Below are 22,630 nucleotides of genomic sequence, written 5' to 3'. Positions count from 1 at the left end.
CAGCCTAGTATACAGGAGACTTTATCTCAAAAAAGAACCTAAAACAAATAAAAGTTCTGGGAGCTAGAAAGAGAGAGAGCTCCGTGCAGAAGATATGATGTCTGTTGATAACTGTCTGTAGCTCCAGTTCCAGGGGATCTGACACCCTCTTCTGGCCTCCGCTGGCACTGCATCCCTGTGGTGCAGGTACAGGCATGCACACATACATAAATTTTAAAAATGTATATGTTTTAAAATGTTCCGTGCAACAAATACCCTCGGTACGGTGCAACGTACCAAATGCTCTCCTGGAGGCAAGCACAGCCTTCTGGACTTGGAGAGGAGGGAGGGAGAATGGCATCCATGGGGAACTGGAGATGCTGTGAGGAAGAACTCGCTTGTCCAGGGCCCAGGGTTCCCAACTCCCAGGTCCTGAGAGTTTGTCTTCTCCAGTGCCCCGCTGATTCTCTCAAGCTCTGGGACAGCGGCGAATAGGACAGCACTCTCGAAACTTGATTATGACCTGTCTCCTGGGGACCCTGAGTAGCTTTGAAATGCTGCTGCTTGTGTTGTCGTTGGGGGACCAACTGGGGGGTGCCTAAGGGACTGTGGCCTCAGAGTACAAATATCAAGGGCCCTGTAACCTTTGCTGGCCTCCCTCTTCCTTGTGAAGTCCTGGGGGTGGGGTGGGGACAGGGTGGTAAAACTGGTCCCTTCTTCACTTTGGTACAAATTAGACAAACAGACCGTGAGCAGGTTTGCTGGGTCTACAGTGGCTTCGCATTGCAAGGCAGGCAATCTTGGCCTTCACCTTCACCAGAAGCTATCCTTTAAGCAAAACTTGGGCAAGATGGATATGATCCTTTTCCTGGGAAACTGAGATAAGTAAGTGTTCTGCATTGCAGGGCAGCAAACCTAGAAGATAAGGCACAGAGGACTTGTGGTCAATGTCTGTATCTGAGGAGATAGCAAGAGCGCAGTGGGGTCAGTGTGTTTAATCCGAACTCCTAGCAGGCAATCGGGACAAGAGGAAGTATGTCAGGGAATATGGGGGTGGTGGGGGGAGGCATTCAGGAATGTCCAGAATTTAAGTCTAGGCCACCAGATGAAATGTTCTCACCAGCCGCATCAGGAAGAAGTGTGAGTAGCCTAACAAAGAGAGGGGTGAACTCAGCCATCTTCAAAACCACTGTGAGGCCTCCTGAGGGAGGAGCAAAGCCTCGATCTTAGGTCACTAGGGGAGAGGGTAGCTCTGTCGTGAAGTGGAGATGGCTGTGCTAATCACAAACAGCACAAGCATTAGCAACAGATGGGTCTGTGCACCCCCAGAAATGACGAGAAACTATTCTTATGGACTGTGAAGCACTGTGTAAACACTGGGGCTTTTGTCTTAAGGACATTAGTCCACAATCACTCCAGTTCAAGCCAGCATCCACAGTCCGTGGCCTCTCGGACTCCCATCTTCCCCACTGAAAAGTACTCTCCCATAAGTTTACTTGAGACACATTTATTGAACATCCTATGTGTGCTGGGCAAGGGACCCAGCATAAGAAGACATGGATGATGCCCTTGAGAAATTCAGATTCTGATATTTTTTTAAATGTTCTACCAGACAGGGCAGCACGCAGTGGTGAACTATGGAGTCTACAGTGGCTTTGCATCGCAGGGTAGCCTTGGCCACCTTCTATCCTTAAACTAAGACAAGGTTGGTGAATACAGATCCTTTTCCCTGGAGATCACAAAAGGTGAACTTTCCCACAGATGGGATGTGGCATCCGCTGGGGAGGAGCACGGATGGAATATTAATTGATTCTTTAGCAAGAACAGACTTAGCTGTAGCCACTAAGCATATGTCTGTGTTCGGAAAGATGGACCCAATGCAAGTGGTCCTTTTGCAGGCAGCCAAAGGCAAAGTGGGATAAATCCTTATCTCCATGAGCCGGACATTTAATGTGGTATTCTCATCTCCCTTAAAGTGAACGTCTCAGCCTTGCAGGCCACACAAGCATCAAGCATCACTTAGTAACTTCATTTTGCCCAAGAGTCACTCAGGAGCCAAGTTCTGCTTCTGTGTGTGGAACCACCTGGGCTCACGCTAATGGCTTTTCAACTTCCTGATGACCCAGGTCACTCTCTAGTCCCAGGGGTTAAGGAATCATATTCTAGTCACATATATTCCAGACCTCAGAATAGCTGTGCATGTCCGTTGTAGCTCCTGTCTAGCTGTCTTATTCCTTCAAGCGATCATACTCTCAGTCCCGTGTGCAAGCAGGGCTAAGAGAGCCAAAAAGAAGGTCAAAAACTCCCATCTGACACCTCAACTCTTGATGCCCACTTCAGGGTAAAGGGTCAGTTTACATGTCCTATGAGAGGCTTAAAACACAAACAAAACCCACTTACAATTAATGGTGGAATTAAAATAGAAGTCCTTCATTCTCAGAATGTGGTCCTAAGACCTGCAGCTTCAGCATCTATAAGAAGCGTGGTTCTCAGGCCCTGCCCAGACCAGTTGAATCCACAGGTAGTCTAGGACCAAGACTCTGCCTTGTGTCAGGCCCTCCAGCGAGACCCGCACTAGTAGAAGTGACAGCAACACACAGTGGTTAAAGTGAGAGCAAACCCAAGTGACCCTAACGCAGGAGGCTGACCTCCGGTCTCCTAAGTGTGTTTGTAAGCGGCCGTTGCTTTAAATGCTTAGTCCTACAGAGAGATTCTCACTCTGTGAGAATGTAAGAGTTACAGTTATTTGCTGAGGCTGCTATCACACATGCTGCAGTATGGTGGCTTACGCAACAGGAATTTCTTTTCAGACAGTTGGGAAGCCACAGATCCAAGAAGAGGTGTCAGCAGGATACCCTCCCGAGACTCCTTGACTTCCAGATGGCCACACCTATAAATAATTATGTATCTACTACACACACACACACACACACACACACACACACACACACACACACACTATACACATACACAGTTTCCTTTTCTTACAATAACACTAATTGGATTGGATCAGAGCCCATTCTAACAGCTTTGTTTTTAACTTAATCATTTCTCCAAAGATGCTGTCTCTAAAATACTCTACTTGAAGTTAGCTTCAGGACACGAATTTTGGGGACCATAGAAAGAATCTTCTCAGAGTTCAACAGTTCTGTAACCCTGACCTGGGCATGTGGACCCAAGGGAGACTAATTCACCCTCTTTCCTCATCCATTCATGCGCTCTCTGGAAGGCAGGGACTTCTGTAGGCCCAGTGCATTCTGGGAAGAACAGCCATGCCACTGGCAGAGGAGGAAATGAATGAAGGAGAGAAAGAAGAGAAGGATAGGGGAGTGAAGAGAAAAGAAACAGAAAGGAGAAACCAAGGAAGGCGCTAGTGAACTCAGCAAGGACAGCAGCAGCTGAGGGAGGCTACCCGCCTTTGTCCCCAGACTCACCCAATCTGGAAAGCCAAGCAGTGTACGGGTTGGAAGCCAGACAGATTCTACCACTTGAACCCTGTGTGGTCTTGGCTCAACTGCTTCCATTCTTGATAAAACTCTGTTCATTCATTAGTTCATTAGTTCATTTATTTCACAGACTGAGTACAGGCTCTTGGGTTCTTCCCAGGTATTATTTCCTTGTGGGTAAAATGGGAATAGTAAACCCAATGTGCGAAGTTGATAGGAAGGTTCTAGATGAACCCCTAAAATAAAGCCTAGCATACAGACAGTGACTGAGGAAGCTGGCCTCCCTGGACACAGGGACTTGGTCTGTGCTTGGTCACCAGAATTCTGTCTCCAGCTACACGAAAGAATGGCTGGTACCTAGATGATACCTGAGGGAGAAATCAAGAAAGATGAGGGAGACTAGGAGGGAGAAGAGAGAGACAGTGTGTCCCACTGAGTGGTCAGTCCCGGGACTGCTGTCACTGGAGTGGCTCAGTCCCTGCGAAGGCCCCAGAACACAGTCCCCTCCACGTCAGCCTTTGAACCACATCACTCTTCTCTTTCTCGGCTGCACTGTGGCAGAGAGAAGACCTCACTCTTGACTTGAGGTCAACTAGAGACCAGCCGGTGAAGACCGTCTCTTAGAGTCTTTCCGCCTCCACCTCTTTCCGCTTCGGGTTCCCTGCTCCTCATGCCAGGGTCTTCTCATTCCCTGTAGGCTGCTTAGAGCCTCTTGCCCAAAAGGGGAAAGGGAGCAGACAGAGCTCCAACTCTCCCACATTCTCTCAGGACTCTTTACAGGGTCCATCTCTTTTCTTGTTCTTCCCAGAGGTCAAGTCCATGGGGTTAGCTGATGAACAGCTCCCCAGTGTGGTGTGACTCTCTCTCCCAAGGGTGCTTACCCAGCCTGTGCTCTGAGTCAAAGGCCACGACTACAGGGGAAAAAAAAAGCTGGTAGGAACCCTCAGAGGGCAGCTACCTTTACCTCTCTCCTCCAACAGAAAATCTGAAGTCTCTCAAAAAACACAAGATTGAATCGAGTTCATAGACAGTGTCTTCTTGTGCTTTCTCCCTAGAAGCAGGCTGTTTGTGCTGACCTACATTTTTTGACTTGGCAGAAATTCTTTCTCCTGTCTCACTGACTTCTCAGAACCTTCAAACTTTGCCAGGCAAGTCCCATTATCACCTCTAATTAGAAAAGAACTAATTTCCTGACACACGGCGCTCTCCCAAGAAGCTATCCACACGGCCAGGACCTTCGGAGTAGAACACTGTAACACCAATTCACATACGAGGTGTTAGACCAGCCCCGGCCTGGCCAGCTTCTCTCTTTCCACACCCTTCCTTTGGACTGTCAGTGAAACAAATGTGCCTTGTTTCTTGAGGCAGAGATCACCAGACTGGAGAAACACCTTGCTGTGTTTGCTGGGGAAGGCCCTCACAATGTGTTCCTATGCCATGTGCTCTCCTAAGTGGCATAGACATTAAGAACTTAGCTTTTAGGTCTGTATTTTACTGTTGCTGCAGCCTCCATGGCTCTGGGGCTTGAACCCAGGGCCTTGTGAATGTCAGGCAGACACTCTCTCACTAAACCACCTTCCTGTCTAACGTGAACTACTTAAATCCCAGGCAATGAAGAGTCTCACTTCTGACATCGGGTGTTAAGTTTCTGTCACTATAACGAGTATCTGAGACACATTGATGTATAAACAGGGAAGATTTATCTTAGCTCGAGGTTTTGGAGGCTTCATTTCATAGTTGTTCGGCCCTGTTACTTTTGGTCTGGTAGCAAGGAAGAACATAATGGCTGGGAATGTGTAGTGAGTGAGCTGCTCACACCACGCTGACCAGGAAGTAAAGAATTAAGAGGAAGAGAAATGAAGTTTAAGAGGAAGTGAAATTAAGAGGGGGAAGTGGCCAGGCGGTGGTGGCGCACGCCTTTAATCCCAGCACTCGGGAGGCAGAGCCAGGCGGATCTCTGTGAGTTCGAGGCCAGCCTGGGCTACCAAGTGAGTTCCAGGAAAGGCACAAAGCTACACAGAGAAACCCTGTCTCGAAAAACCAAAAAAAAAAAAAAAAAAAAAGAGGGGGAAGTGAAGGAGAAGTGTGGTTTCAAAATGTCCCCCAAGGACATGTCCTAAAAGAGAGCTATGATGTAAGGCCTCTCCCTGCTTTTACAATCTTCACCACTTTTCTTTCCTTTTACAATTTTCTTTTCTTTTCTTTCTTTTTCCAGAGCTGAGGACTGAACCCAGGGCCTTGCGCTTGCTAGGCAAGTGCTCTACCACTGAGCTAAAACCCCAACCCCTCTTTTTACAATTTTCAAGGTCATCACTAAGACCATAACACGGTCCTTTGAGGGACATTTAAGATCCAAACCACAGCACATCCCCTTCAGCCATGCTTCCTCTTGACAGAGAATTTTGGGATCTTGGGTTAGAGAGGAATTGAGCAAGGGGAATGTTTAATTTGGTGTCAAGGGACATTTTATGTGGTCGGCAATTTATTTCAGTACATTCTTAAATCATTGTTAGCTGTCCTGAGGAACGGCCAGAGAATATTTCTCATCACCCTCCAGATGATCTTACCTGTTGGGTGTGCAAGGCTGGGAGTGTGCAGCAACATGAGAATGTTCTGCAAGTGTGGGCATAGTGAGGGAGAATCAAGGTTTGAAATCCAGGAAACTTTAGAAGAAGTCTACAGGAAATGCACCAAGTTCTTATAGCTCACATACAAAAGAAACTTGGTAGCAAGTTCAAGCATTTGATGACAAACTTGAAAATGTGCATGACATTGCCCACATAGAGTCATAAAACTGAAAGAAAATAATGAAAATTTAGTTCAACCAGGTTTGAGGAAAAAGAAGTTATGCATCTCCCTTTCTCCATAAAAATCATGTCAAGTCACTGCTTCATGAAGGGGTGGTGAAGACCAGAGGCAGAAAAAAGGGAGAAACAGAGGCATGATGAAACCGGCGTGTCATTTGCATTTGTGACAGTCCTGGTTAGCTCTGGCTTCCTGGGTAATCCTGGATGAGGGCCCCCAAATGATATGAGCTTCAGGGTTCACAGAGTTTATATCCAAGTCTAGCGGGACATGACTAAGGTGGAAGTGGAAATCCTTCAGAAAGAAGTCAACCACATAATGACAGCAGTGACTGTTGTCTTCTCAAGCCTGAATGGCAGCTTTTCCGTGTGAGAGATGCAGGTCAGCAAGGGCAGGTGCTGGGCTCAAAAGTAACGGATCGTTCCATGGTAAAGGAAGCATTCTCATTTACACGATGCTCACTAGTTTGTACAGTTTGGAAGCTGGAGCTTAAAAGAGGGTACCACCTAACTAACATCAAGTAAAATTTATCCCTAGTTCTGGCTTGGTAGGTCTCAGATGTCTGCCCAAGGAAACACAGAATTTGTCCCTCTCCATGGACTTATGAGAGCACAAAGACTTCGTCTGACTTCTGTTTCTGGAGAAACGTCTCTGGAAGGAATCCCCCGCATACTGATCCCAGCCTTGAGGGACAGGACTGTTTTCTGTCCCCTCAGTCTACTCTGATGGGCTTCTCCCAGAACTTCTCACCCCGCCCCTACCCTAAACCTCTCCCTCCCAGGTGTTGGCTTCCACTTCCCCTCCCCCAGTCTGATCTCTATATAACTCAGCCATCTTGGCTACTCTGGTCTCTTGACCTATACTGCCTTAATTGGCAGCTCCTCTCTTGCTCTCCTTCCCCTCTCTCCTCTCATGGTACTGTTTAGTCTTCTAGCCGTGTTCAGCCTGGACTTTCCCCTCTGTCTGCTTTCTCCCTTATATCTACAGTAAAAACTTCTCCATACTTCAGAAGTACTCATGTCCTCCTCCTTTGATTTCATTTTTTTCATTCAGATATTAAAGTGCTTGCTGAACATGCATAAGATCCTAGAGTTCAATACCTGGCACCCTAGAAACTCTAATTCCAAAAGTTCTGAGGGGACACTAGATATCAGCATTTCAAGAATTTTCTGTGAAACTGTGAAGGTGGCCTAATGATTTCAGCTGAATAGCCATGGCTTTAGTGTTAATTCCCCTCTCACAGGTCCCATTGTGAGTCTTAAGTTCATAGTAATGCTTGGAATGGTACCTAACACACCACAAAATGTGACGTGAATGAAGTTCATTCCTAGCCTTCCTCTCTCTTTCTGGGCTGTTTTTATGAATGTGGCAATGAAGCAGACTGATGTGTCACCCACCCTGAGCTGCTCAGAATGGAATGGGGGAAAGCTATGAGGTCAGGAATGTGACAAAACCTGGTTTGTAGCTAGCAGAGATCTTCCCCACAGCAGCCAGAGCTCCTGACCTTTGTCAAGTGACCGCCATGGCTCTGGCTGGGGCAATCTCACAGGTGGATAGAACCTTTATTTTAAGTCTTGTTAGCATAGATCCCTTCAGAACATTGAAAACTAAATGCCAGTTGGCTCTCCCAAACACTGACACAAGAGACAGACTCGGACTCCCACATCTAGTAAGGGGGGCTAGGCAAGAAGCCACTGTCCACTAGTCTATCCTGTGGGAGATCATTCTCCCACTTTTACCTCAGGGTACTCTTGAGGAGGGAGAAGTGAGAAATATTTGGATAGAAATATAGAGGGGAGAGAGACAGGAACACAGGATAGCTCAGGAGGGCCTGGATCCTTATCCACCAGCCCCTTCTGTCTTTTCTAAAAGGCTTTTTATAGGAATGCCAAGGGGCAGGGCAAACGACCTCCCCTTGCTAGATCAAACCATACTGCACATCCAAGTGCAGACCCTTCCAAACACCTGGTAACCACCCACATGGTCAAGCAATCCTCTAATGCAGCTCTGCTGGGTAAAGCAAGCTCAGACCTCACTAGGAACCTCTGTGGACCTCCACAACTCCCCCTTCTTGATATAAAAAGCCCCCCAGGCTCCTCAGATAGACTGTACCTGTCTTAGGTCATCCTTCTTGATTGATCTTCCTTACCTGTCATGGAGATATACACTTTCCATCAAGCACACTCTGACTTAGGTTGGAAGCGATCAAGAAAAAGTTGCCTGTCTTTGACTACCAGCCTCTGGCAGAGGGGGGTACAGAGCCTAACTCAGCTCTGACTAAGGTCCCTACTCAGCTTGCAAATATCCACAGTGTTCTCCATAGATGCTACACCTCCCAGTAAAGGAGTAGAGGATAATAAATATGAAATACCCTTTTTGGAATGGGTCTAAGGTGATTACAGCAGTGTCAGGTACACCAAGCCCTTTTCCTGAATCAAAACTCTCTCCTAACAGATGTTCAATAAAACTTTCAAGAGACCATTTTGATTCCCAGGAGAAAACAGTCATTTCTAATCATTTCAAAGTATCCACTGAAGTAAACAAAACCTATGCTAATTATCAAGACACTTTTACAAACTAACTCAATTGTGGGAGACTTATCCCTTTGTGGGAGGCCTACCCTTTTCTAAACAGAGACAGAAGGAGTAGAAACTTCTAGGAAGAAAATAGAAAAACTCCCCTAATTATGACACCTTCAGTTAAGTTTTCCAGGGGCTACTGAGATCATAAAAGCATTCAAATATATCTGAAAGTAAAAGAGTAATAAAAACTTCAAGATGTTTCTAATGTGATTGATTTGGTTAATCTTTAAAGTTTAATGTTATCTAATTTGTCTTGACTAGACAGATATTGATGGAGTAATAAAACAATTCTAGTATGAACTTACATTTAACATTTACACTTTTCACAAACTTACATTCAACATCTATACCTTTCACAGATCTACATTCAACATTTACACCCTTTACAAACCTACATTAAACATATACTTATTTATACTTTTTACAAACTCACATTCAAAAGGAAACTCTATAGAACTATTTTATGAATTTTATATTCAAAAGAAAACTCTATAGAACTATTTTATAAATTTTAACAGACATCTAGAAAGAATCTCTTAACAGAACTAACTTATATTCAAAAGCAAACTCTTTTCCAGAAATGGAAAAGATTTCTTAACTGAACTATTAACAAGACAGAAAGTATGCAAATCATTTCTAAAGTTCAGAGTTTATAGTGAGCTTTGATATCATTCTGAAAGTTTTCTTGAGAGTTTGAAGTCAGAGCCTAATTATCAGTGGCTCTTAAACTTGACTGAGGGTAAAATTCCCTATTCTTAATTTTTTAAAGCTGCATTTTTTTAGGATTACCATGGGCCTTTTTAATGATGTCAATATTTCCCTCTTGCGTTTTTAGCACAATTCAATTCCGTAAGGTTTTTTTTTTCCATACCTGAATCAATCTCCTAGTGTAAGGACCGCTTTCCCTTGTTTTCTAAAAGATTTCAAAGTAGCTTGTTGACAAACAGTGTTAGCATTTTAATTATCTCCTTAGAGGCAAGCTGTTTGCCTGTTCCTGGTTCTCAGGCGGTAAGGCTAAGCTTTCTAACATCATTTGGAAAAGAAATGACATTTTGAGCAGAGTTTTTGAGCAGTGCAATATTGGCATTTCTGTTACAGACTACATTTCCCAAACTTGTATTGGGACACCTGCATTACCGTTTCACAGGTGTACCTCTCTAATTAGATTTTTCACCTGACACTGTTCCCAGAGCAGGTCATGTCTGTCCATGAGCACTCAGACAGGCATTTGTCTCCCACCTTACCAAGTCAGTGAAAGAAAATGAAAGCACTTGGAATAAAAGCTTTTTCAGAAAGGTCTTTTCCCTGAAAGAAAAGTGAGCTTTCTCAGATTTTTTTGCAGCTGTGGATGTAAGTAAATTGGTTGCAAAACATGAGTTTTGCAACTCTGTGGGTTTGATGTCCCAGGTTTTGGCACCAAAAATGTTAGTAAATTGGTTGCAACAACTCTGGGGAAAGGTGTTCTGACTACCTGGGGAGTCAGGCAACATCTTGAGCTGCTCAGGACAGCTCTGATGGCTGAACTGCAAGGAGACAGTTCGGCCCTGGAGGGTGAGGTATCCTGGACACCTCAAGATGCTCAGAACAACAGCTCTGCCCTGAAGGTGTCCTGGACACCTGGGGATGTTTAGCACAGCTCTGACAGCTGGAACCGCAAAGAAGCAGCCCAACCCTGGAAGGAAAATTTTTCTGACTTCTTGGGAGAGTCAGGCCTGGAACTGCTTCAGCAGGGAAGGGTATCCTGACTCTTTGGGAAAGTCAAGATATACCTGGTGTGATGGGGGATGGTCTCCCTGCAGGTTTTAGCAATCCTGCTCCTCTCCTGGAGAGCCGCTACAGCTGAGCTTTGCTCAGCCTCTACTTAAGGGGGCTTTCTAGCAGAGCTCTGCTTCTCCTGCCTAAGATGTTGCTTCTTTTGCTTCACTCTGCAAAAGGGGAAACCCCTGCAGAAATGTAGCAATCTCCTCCAGCTCCAGAGAAAAGTGTTACTTTTATCTCTCTTGCAGGCTCTGTCCACTGAGGGACATCTCAGCAAAGATCTTCTGTTCAGCTCCTCCTTACTCTGCTCTTTCAGCTCTCCCTTGTTTTGTCCACTGGGGGACATCTCAGCAAGGATCTTCTCTATGCCAATGAATGAAGATCTTCACACCCAAAACTCTTTTGAGAACGAGATTTATTTGGGAAGGAGGAGTCCAGGATGGAGAGAATAGCCTTCTTTCTAACTGACTAGACAGAGTGGTTTACATAGGAAGTCTTAGGGGTGGAGTCAACCCTGGGCCCAGGGTTCTACTATCCTGCTCTGTGATTGGTTGGTTTCACAAGTCAGTTGGCCATGGGCAGAGATGGCTCAGATCTGACTGAGCCAAACTGTGTTTCTTTCTGCCCTGATCTGAACCATCTTTCCTTAGTTCTGGGCTCCAGGGTCAGGGTGGGTTTCTTTAGCCAGTCCCTTTTCCCTACAGTGGACACTGTGTAGGCCCACCTACGACTTGGGGCTTACAGTCAGCTGGTGACTGTTGCCATTCAGACCAGTTTTGTTTGTATGGCAAATTTACCCTGATTTTTTTTTATGCTAGCAGCTTTCCCTGGGTCCTGCACCACCTCTGCCTCAGCTCCACGCTCCAGGAAGCTGTTGACAACTGCAGGAACCCTAGTATTCCTGGAATGCGCTCAAACTCAGAGGTGCTTGTTCCCTGGCCCTTTGCTAATTGCTTCCTGACTGCTGGTTAGAAACAGAGACACAACACTAACAGTAAGAATTAGCAATGCTTCAGGGATTTTTTTTTTATACTAGGGCAGTTGCAAGTGGTTCTCCCATTCTGAAAGACGTGTCTTCAAGGTGAATTTAGTTTTTTGCCCTATTTAATGTTTTGCCCTACAGAAAGAGAAAAAAATCCAAGAAAAGTCTGAAGAACTTTTTGGTTTTTTTAGAGAGAGATTACTAAGTCTTTCCCAAAATTTCTGTGCTCTAAACCTTGACTTCATGGTCAAACAGAAACTAATTTTGATTGTACGGTGTTGTGATGGTGTTTGCCGGTGGAGTGGAGGGTTTTGTTTCATCTGTATCCACCTCAGGAAAATTCCCCATGTATCTCAGGGCTTGATTCTAAGCTGCCTCCAAGCCAAAAGCTTCCACAGGAATCTTTTTCTGCCCGCCTTTTCTCTTCTTTGGTAGGTTTTTCTCTGATTGCTCCCCAGTAGTTTGTGTTCATAGTCCCGAAGTTGGAAAATCAAGGACATAGTTCCTCTGTCCTGTTGCTTACCTTACCCTAAAATTTTTCTTAAACTATATTCCTAACCCAATATTTCTATAGTCTACCTCACTCTAAATTTTTTCTTTAATTTTTATAGATAGAAATTAAGAGAGAGAGAAAAAAAGAAAGAAAACTAGACAGAAATATATGCTGCAGCTTCCCTTTTCAACTTTGGTGTTCCACTTTCACTCCTGAAAATAGAATATCCCACCTTAATTTTTTAACATTACTGGACAATCCCAAACTTCCTGTAGGGCCCTCTCCCCTCTTTCACTAAGTTCCTGGTCCCTGTTTGTGGTGCCATCTGTGGGAGACCTGCTCCCACTTTTACCCCAGGGTACTCTTGAGGAGGGAGAAGTGAGAAATACTTAGATAGAAATATAGAGAGGAGAGAGACAGAAACACAGGCTAGCTCGGGAGGGCCTTATCCACTAGCCCCTTCTGTCTCTTTTAAAGGGCTTTTTATAGGAATGCCAAGGGGCAGGGCAAAAGACCTCCCCTTGCTAGATCAAACCATACTGCACATCCATGTGTAGACCCTCCCAAACACCTGGTAACCATGCACGTGGTCAAGCAATCCTCTAATGCAGCTCTGCTGGGTAAAGCAAGCTCAGATCTCACTAGGAAATCTTTGTGGGCCTCCACACTATCCACCTGGTTTTCTCATATTCCCTGTATTATTTAATTATCACAGCAGCCTTGTGCCCTCACTGTACAGCCACGCATGGGAAATTTAAATCTCAGGGAGGGTACATTAACCCTAAGACCCTAGGGGTAGAAAATGGCAGCCAGGCCCAACCTCCAGCTGCTGTTCTTGCTAATACCTAACCAGAGGCTTAGATGTACCTTCTAAGCTGCCTAGCGTTCTCTGAGAACCTGCCTTCCTACCTTGGCTATTCACATTACCCTTGTTCCCCACCCCCATTAATAGACTCACAGACGGCCAGATGGTGCCACACCTGCAGTCCATGACTCTGTGTGCCACTCCTGTCTTTTTACAGGTGCTTCTATCAACTGCTCCCATTCTCTGACCTTTAGACTCAGAACTCAAACTGAAAGACACCAGCAGCTTGCTTCCCTCTGTCCCCAGCTTGCAGACAGCAAACCTTGGGCCCTTTTTATCTCATGATTCTGTGATCCAATTGCTTATCCTGTTTCTATAATAGGATAGCAGCCTGGAGCAGAGCTTTGGAGTTTGATAGGTCTTGGTTCAAATCCAAGATCCACTTGGATATCTCGTAGTCAGTATTCATCTCTGAAGCCACTTTCTAGACCTTCCCAAAGGACAATGTTCTCATTTATGTGCCATGAAAATGCAGAGAAGCACACTGGCAGAACTCCAAGTTCTGGGTTCGAATCCCAGATCTTTATAACTAACTGTCTGACCTTGCACAGTCTACTTAACCTTTGTGTGCTTCAATGTCTACATGTAAATGGAGACACTAATATGCTTACTTCCCAAGGTGTGATGAAATTAGGAGAGATCAGAGTCACGAAGAGTTCAGAGCAGACTCAGTTTCCTAAGACATAAAATTCCAGGCATATACTCTAGAATGTGCTGAGCATTCACTGAACGCTGGTTGCTACTGGTTGTCATTCTCATGAGGAGCACAAATATTAAAATGAATGAATAGAGGCCTAAGCCACATCCTGTGTGTAGTGGGTAGCTGTTCCAGCTTTGACCTGGAAGTACTACCCCTAGTGAGGCTTCTGGCAACTGCCATGCCTACCATTGAACTTCCCCTAGGGCGGGGCTGAGATGGGAGCCCTTAAGACCCAAGATCTGGATGTGCCAAGCCTCTTGGTTCCTCATGATCCTGGATGCTGGATGGAGACAGAGCCAGAGTTCTCCAGAAAACCTTGCTGGACTGCACCTCACCTCTCCCAGATACTGTAACCAACCCCTTTACTGGCTGTAAGTTACCCCAAAATAAATCCTCACATTACCTGTGGAGCAGAATAAAACCACAAACATAAACCAAATACCAAGGTGGGGTGTTTTGCCCTGAGTTGGGCACTATGTGAGGTCACTGCCCATCCATGTCCATTAGAGAAGTCTGCCTCTCAGCCTGCACCTTCATCAAAACCCCACCAGTTTGCCACAGAAGGTCTCAGTACTGTTTGTACTAAATTACAGCCTAGGCTGTCTTCTACAAGTGTGTTGGGCCTCACTGTAGCTGTCCTGGGATGCATGTGGCTCATGGACCACAGTGTGGACATGCCGGCTAAAATAATGGACTACCTGTGGCAGAACACAGAGCCAGAACCCTTGGGTGTAAGCTTCAAATTCTGGCTCCATTACTAATGACAAGTTCAAGATTTCTTCTCTGAATCTGCCCCCTGTTTGTCACATGGATACATAGTGTCTACCTCGCAGGGGATGGTATGAATTCCATGAAACTGCTCCTGGCACACGGGAAGCCCATATAGGCTCACTACTGTTACTGCTTCTCCTAGGTTCTGGGCTGCTCTGTGCATCTTGCTGTGTTTTTCCCCTCCAGCCTGCACCCATGCCTAGGCCATCCTTTCAGCCCCTCACCCTGCTGCCCCCCTTCTCATCACTAGCCAATCATCCATCCTGGGCAGGTCACCCCCAGGAGTGCCTTAACAAGTTTCATCTCCTACTGTAAGACTCTCTGTGCTCTAAAATTAAGTCAGCTGGGAAAGAAGAATTTCAAGCATTTTCTAAATTAAACTTGAAGGGGCAATGCGAAGAAGCTTAGCTGGTCTGTACTACTTTTCTGTGCTTTCTGCCCTTTCCCCTCAGAAAGATGGAGGTGCGTCCTTCCAGAAGAGGACACCTTACCAAGTGACCCATCTAGTGGGGGCTGGTTGGTAGAGGAAAAGGATCTCTCACCCTGGCCTGTGATGAGTGTCTCACCCAGAAGTAGGAACAATAACACTCTGCCGACAGCACTGTAGTCTAAGGCAAGTCAACACTGCCATCTGTTGGTCATGAAAAATGCCTGTGGGCTCCCAAGCAAAACAGATACTTCTTCAAAGCATTTTACCAGCCCTTTACCGGGAGCTGAATACTTAGAAAAGCCAATACCTTCTAGGTTTGCAAACTGTGCCAGGTTTACGCAGCCAATCTGCAGAGTCTAAATCACTTTATTGTGATCCTCATCTTCAGAGTAATTCTTAAATACCTAGATGACTATATGCAGACTGAATGTCCCTTTTGCAAAATACTTGAACCTGGGACTGGAGCAATGGTGGATGGTGTGACAGTTGTGAGTGCACACTGCTCTTGAGGACCCGAGTTCAGTTCCCAGAACCCACACCAAGCAGCTCATAACCACCTGTGACTTCAGCTCCCTGAGAATCCAATGCCTGTCTTCCATATGCGTTTGCCCACACACTACTCATAATTAAAAATAAAATAAAATCTTTAAAAAAATAACTGAGGGCTGGAGAGATGGCTCAGAGGTTAAGAGCACTGGCTGCTGGATGCTCTTCCAGAGGTCCTGAGTTCAATTCCCAGCAACCATGTGGTAGCTCCTAACCATCTATAATGAGATCTGGTGCCCTCTTCTGGTGTCCAAGCATACATGCAGACAGACTACTGTATACATAATAAATAAATAAATCTTTTAAAAAAGAAAAGAAAGAAAGAACTGAAACTAAAAGTACTTCAGATTTCAATATTTTCAGGCTTGTGCAAATCTGCATAAATATAATAAACCTGCATATAAAATTCACTTACGTTTTATACATTTTCCACATAACCAGGGTCATTTTTCACAATTTTGTGCAGAAAACAAAATTTCACGGTCTAAGGTTTTCTATTTGTGTCATACAGGTGCTCAAAAAGTTGAAGATTTGGAGTATTTGATATTTTGGGCTTTCCGATTGGGGATCCAGCTCCCCACTAGCCTCCCCAATATGAGTGTACCTGCTACACAGCCCATGTCCACAAGATGGACCCAGGCTGCCCAGGTTCTTTTGCTCCGAGAATGGGGAGACAGAATCTAAGTTTATCATTGTAAAGGTCTGAGTGTAACCTGTGGACAACTGTGAATTCTGGGTAACTCCTCGGCTCAGCTGTGAACCATGCCTGGAGACCACAGCCCGGCAGCAGCCAGACTGTCACCCTGAAGTTGACCGCATACCAAGTCCCTCCTCAAACAGACAGCACAGCTCTACCTAGCAACAGTGTCTATTTAACACTGCAATATGACACTGTCTTCTACAAGTGTGTTGGGCCTCACTTGTCGCTGTCCTGGGATACGTGTGGCTCATGGACCACAGGAAGGACATGCCGGCTAAAGAAATGGACAACCTGTGGTAGAACTATGCTTCACATCCTGCCCCATTATTAATGATCCCGTGCTTGGCCATATGAAATATATGTAGGATCAAATGTGCTGTGTGCTGAACCTCAAGTCTAGAGTGTGACTCCCCAAAGCTGGGAAGTAACTGTGAGATTAGACAAAATTCCGTCAGTAGTGAGGGGAGATGTCGCCAGCTTTTTCCCTACCTTGTCAGTAATATGCAATGTCAAAACATTAGAAGCGAATTTTCTGAACTAAGTATAAAACCAAAAAGTATAATGCTTAAGCCAGGCATGTTGGCTTATCCCTGTTACCTAGCGCTTGGAAAACTAAGGCAGGAGAATTGTTATGAGTTTTAGGCCTGACTGGGCTACAGTGTGAGAGAACCTATCTCAAAAATAAAAACAAAAAGCATGCACACAAAATTAAAATGCTGAAGCCCTATTATGAACATGACCATAGGACAGTGAGATTTTCAGTGGGTAGAGGAACTTGCTGCCAAGCAGAGTTCAAATCCTGGAATCCACATAGCAGGAGAGAACTGACTTCTGCAATCTGTCCTTATGCATATACATAACCTAAAATATATAAATATAATTTTTAAAAAAAATTTAAAGAAATTTATTATAGAAGGAACTTACTATGATACCCTCCACTGAGCACCACGACCACACACGTAGAGTTTATTGATCCCGTGGGAAAGTCCATCAACCATAACAGCTGGGGAAATGGCTGCCCTATCACCCTGCCCCTGTTTATCAGAACAGCTCCCTTCTCATCCTTTCAAGCACAGTGGCTGTGCCCAGTCACCAAGCTGGTTGGAAACTCAGATTCCCCAGGCAGAGATGGGGCCAGGGGACCTTCCCTTCAGGAGGACTCTCAGGAGCCAACAGCCTGAAATCTAGAGCATCTGTCCACCTTTAACTGCTGTGGAGCAGAATGGATCCCTGGCCACCCATCTACACGCCCCGGGGGGTTGATAGGCTAGTGGTGCCAGTAAGACTCTCCCCTGTAACAGGCTTTCTTTTGGGCCACAAGTCAGCTCCCATGATGGAGACTTAGTATTAGTTATGAATGCTCAACCTTATCCTATTCTTGTCCCACTAGCTCTTATAGCTGAATTTAACCTGTTTCTCTTTAACTACATTTTGCCTTGGGGCTTTTTACCTTTCACTCTGTGTGTCCTGCTCTCCTGCTTCTCATGGCTGGCTGGCTGGTGGCTGGCTGGTTGGCCCTGGGAGTCTCCCTCTCTTTGTCCCTTGTTCTCTCCTCTCTCTCATTTCCCTAGCCTGGATTCCTCCTCCTACTTATTGTCTCTGCCCACCAGCCCCACCTATCCCTCTACTGCCCAGCTATGGCCATTCAGCATTTTATTAGACCAATCAGGTGCCTTAGGCAGGCAAGGTAAAACAGCAACACATCTTTACATCATTAAATGAAGTATAAACAAATGTAACACAGCTTTACACAGTTAAAGCAATATTCCACAACACTCGCTAATGAAAATTACAAATTTGGACAGTGAACTGCAAAATGAGAGTGAAGGAGAGCGTGAGAGTGCTTCTTAAAATGTAAAGCTACACAATTAAATCAATGGCAAATCACATTAACAGAAGAAATAGCTTCACTTTGTACAAATGTGTCCAATACTATGACTCCCGCTAAATGTATCAGTTGTTTTTAAAATATGCATCTTATTTCACCTGACTCGTTCTCAGAGGTTCTAAGACTTGGGTGAGGACATTGTCTGCGCCTCGTGGCTCAGAGGACAGTTGGGATGGCAGCCACACTGGCCACCTGCAGACCTCTTTTCTCGGCTAAAGCTACCGGGTGATGATGTGTGAGTCTGAGGCTGGTTCTCCCCAAAGAAGAGGGGTCTTTTCTCCCTTTCTTCCTTGCCTTCCCATGCCTGTGAAGCTGTTCCTGGGACCCTCGGCACTGGGGAATGCTGGGAAGTGTTTAATGATTTGCAGTGGAGAGATGAGAGTCCTTCACACTCACACACACATTAATACACCCCTCTCACTCTCTTTTCTTCTCCTCCTCCTCCTCCTCCTCCTCCTCCTCCTCCTCCTCCTCCTCCTCTTCCTCTCCTAGACTGGGTCCCATTGTGTTGCCCAGGCTGCCATCAAACCTAGGCTCAAGCTGTCGTCTCTTCTCAGTCTCTTGAGTAGCTGGAACTGCAGGCAAGGATCATATACTATCCTATGTTATATCATTTTTATAGAGAGCATAAAATGCTTTACATGGGGGCTGGGGAGATTATTCAATGGACGAGCTTGTGTGAAAGCAAGAGAACCTGAGTTCAAATCTCCAGCACTCATAAATATCTGGTATGGCTTTCTTTTCACATCAATAACCCCAGCACTGGGTGGGGTAGGGGTGGGAGGTGGGCAGGAAAGACCATTGGGTCCCAGGAACCTTCTGGTCTTCTATCTAGCAATTCCTGTTCAGCGAGAGGCCCTGCCAATAAATTAATAATAATAATAATAATAATAATAATAATAATAATAAACAATAAACAATAAAAAGTGATAAAGACAACCTGACCTCTTCTGGCCTCTGCATGCACATGCATGAGCATGCAACTGTGTAAAAATGTTTTCTTTTTAAATGTCATTCACAAAACTTACTATTTCAGTAATTGCCAAAAGAGACAATACAGGCTTTTTTCTACTCCCACTACCAAAAAAAAACCTCAGGAAGGTCCCCTCTGTCTTGGCTGATTGCAAGCAACAGTGTAGGGAGCCAAATCAGCATTTTATACTCAAAGTCAGGAGAGTGAGACAGGAATCGAGGTCTGGGAGCAGAAGCAGATTCCGGTGAATGCCTGTGCAGCAGGGGCTGCCAGGAGCTGGGGGCAGCAAACCTCCATCAGCATGCATAAATTGCAACACCACCCACAGTGCCGGACATCTGCCTCCAGACCCCATCAAACCTCCAGGAAAATGAGATGCAGAGAAACCAGAGTCCAGGAAAACCATGAAAAGATGGGAATCAGTTTCATTCAGACCCAGCAAAGGAGCCACCTACAAGACTTTGCTCAGATCTTTGCCGGGCCACTGCAGCTGACCAGGAGGCAACTAGCTTTGGAAGGGTGAGGGAGCAGTGTGGCTCTTTCATTACCCTGCTCTGGTGCTCTTTCCAATCCAATCCAATCCTTCCGCAGCGGCCCAGCCCAGCCGCTGGCGGCCTTGCAATTAATCTGAAATCTGCTTCCACTGAGAATTCCCTTCAAAAAGCAATTTGCATTTTATTAATGAATTCATAGAGGCAGAGAAAGCCTCCCAGAAGTCAGCAGTCCATGCAGGCATATGGGGGATGGGAGGCCAGCCTGGTCCTGGGGAGAGAAAGCTGAAGTGACTGGAAATAGAAGTCACAAATAGTGTTCACAGAGGGTGACAGCCTCCTCCAGGGGCACGAAACAGGGAAGTAAGTGTGCTTTCAGCACAAAATACGTAATGATGCTCAGACAGAAGGCCCAGGTGGCAGTATTTTAAATGGCTAAGCACTGGTATGGGCTAACCTCTGACCATCTCACGGGTATTCCTTCCTTTCCTTCTTAGATGCTGTAGTTTAAAAACCCGTTTTCTTAAATTAAACCGATTAAACTGTTTTTGCTGTTTTAGAATCATCTTGTAAACTTTATTTCATGATGAGACACCCGGAAGACAATCTGAAAAATGGCAGTTTTTAAAAAAAAAAAAAAAAAAAAATCTTAGCACAATGCAAATTCAGTCCAATTGATGTGGTAAAGCTGAAACTTCTTAAATAATATATTAAAACTACCTCAACTGGGAGGGCACAAAGCCCCACCCCTACCTGAGGAGCTACTAGCAATGGGTAGATACTGGGAGGAGTTAGTCTTCTTTAAGAGTGTGACCCCTAGCAAGTCGGCCATGCTCCAGCAGATGGCCACAAGCTCATGATTATTTGGGTAGCACAGATTTGAACTCGTGATTCTTGTTGGTTGGTTTCATTTTAAAGGGGCCCAGAGTTGGGTGGGAAGGGAGGAGAGAGTGGATCTGGGGAGAGCCGGGGAGGAGCGAATGTGATCAAAATGCATTGTATGAAATTCCCAAAGAGTTAATAAAATATTATTTAAAAATTTTTAAGTGACCGCAACTCAGCTGTTAATGAGTTCCACACTATTTATTCACTCGTTTAAAACCCGCATCTCCCCCTGCTCCACCCCGCCTCAACCTCTCCTAGTCTGCTCTCATCACCTTCACAAGGATTCAGATGCTCTTCGTGTACAGATGGTCTTGACCGATTATGATCGAATTGATAATGTTTTTACTTCAATTCAGTAGAAACGTAACTTGATTTTTAACTCCTTTCCTGGGCTGGTAATGTGGAGTACAATATTGCCTCTTGCAGCAACAGCTGCAGAAGCAGCAGCAGCAGCAGGAACTAACCACAGCTGCCAATCACTGGTGCTCAGGAAGCGGAAAAACAGCTGGAACCCACAGTGCACTGCTGCTAACTACGAAGTCCAGGAAGTAAGAACATTATGTGCATTTTCTTTTTCCATTTCTCATGTGTACATAGTGTTCACGTGTGTATTCATGTTTTAGCATGGGCATAAGTGCATGTGTATGTGGGTGCCTATGCACATGTGTGTAGTTGCATGCATATGCCCAAGGTTGATGTCAGGAATAATCTTCAATTGCTCTTTTATCTTATTCAATGATGGTCTCTTAATCAAGCCCAGAGCTTGAGGATATGGCTAGTTTTGTTAGTCAGTTTGCTTTGGGGATAACCCTGTCTCCACCTTCTGAGTCTAGAATCATAGGCAGGCTACCACATCCATCCAGCACTTACTGGGTTTCTGGAAATCTAAATTCTACTCTTTGTTTTTATATAGTTTATAAACACTTTAGCCATTGACCCATCTCCTAAGCCCCAATTAAATGTATTTTTAACTGATATCTTCAACTTAACATACATTTATTATACATAGTTTTATGTACGTAAAGGAGCAACTGTGTGTACTTTTGCTGTGTTCCTAGAGCATATGCTGTTTTGCATACTGGCACTTTATTTATGAGCAGTACTCAAAATCTACCCAAGCTGTTATCTCACAGTACTTTAGCTGGGTATAACAGCTGCAAGACACCCCAGGCTGCACCACACTGCACCTTACCTCTCTGCTCCCCTTGCTAGTGGCACCAAGATTTTCCAACTCCACCATAAATGGCACCGTAATGAGCAATCTCAGCACAGAACTAGTGAAAGTTTCTTTGGGAAAAGCACATGGGGAAGAAATGACAGGTCAAGCTGATGTGCTCACTCTGTTCTTCGACACAGGACCAGATAGCTTTCCCTCTTTAAAGCATGAGCTGGCGGCTTGTTCCCTCTGGCGGTGCACACAACTTCCTGTAGTCTTGCAAACACCTGGCATCATCCAACTTCGTGTTTTTGCCAGGCTAATTAGTATAAATTAGTATCTCATATTTTCGTTTGCATTGTTTGATTACTAATTATCCTAAGCACTTCTTCATAATGTATTTCACAGTGTTATGTAATTAGTTTCTGGGGTGGCTGATTCTCCTGTCCCCATCCATCAGTTATTTTTCTGTCAGATCTTTTATTTATCTATCTATCTATCTATTTATTTATTTATCTTACAGAAGGTCCTTACAGTAGTCTGAACACCAATCCCGGACCTACTTTAGACATTCTGAATATTTTCCCCTGCCCTTTGGTCTCTTTGCTTTATCTGTGGTGTTTTTTGATTCCCTACTGATTTGTAGCATCATCTCTGTCCTTTATTTTTTCCCCCCACATATATGAGCATTCCTGCATGTTCCAATGAGGCAGAATGTTCTGGATTTACTCCACACTGAAAGATTCATTCTTACTTCATAGTGTGCCAATGTCTAGTCAAAGAAGCCCCTCCCGTTTTTACCCTTGTTTTTCAGATTAATTAATTACAAACATTTATTTATTTGTATTAATGTTACAGGAATCTACCCCAAGAATGCAAGTGGAATTTTTACTTGATTTAAATTGTTTATGGCTTATATACCAAATAAATATATTAATACTAAATTTATATATTTCATTGTTGTTGTTTTTGCTCTTTTGGGGTCCCACCACCCAGCTCCCAAATAAAACACACAGAGGCTTATTCTTAATTATGAATGCTCGGCCTTAGCTTGGATTGTTTCCTGCCAACTTTTCTTAAATTAACCCATCTGTCTTTTGCCTCTAGGCTTTTACCTTCTCTATTTCTATATACCTTTCATTATTTTTTACTCCATGGCTTACTGTGTAGCTGGGTGGCT

The sequence above is a fragment of the Peromyscus californicus genome, unplaced genomic scaffold (assembly GCF_007827085.1).
Source record: "Peromyscus californicus insignis strain IS unplaced genomic scaffold, ASM782708v3 Scaffold_22__1_contigs__length_63687245, whole genome shotgun sequence".
Taxonomy (NCBI): Eukaryota; Metazoa; Chordata; class Mammalia; order Rodentia; family Cricetidae; genus Peromyscus; species Peromyscus californicus.
This window is presented reverse-complemented; position numbering follows the sequence as displayed.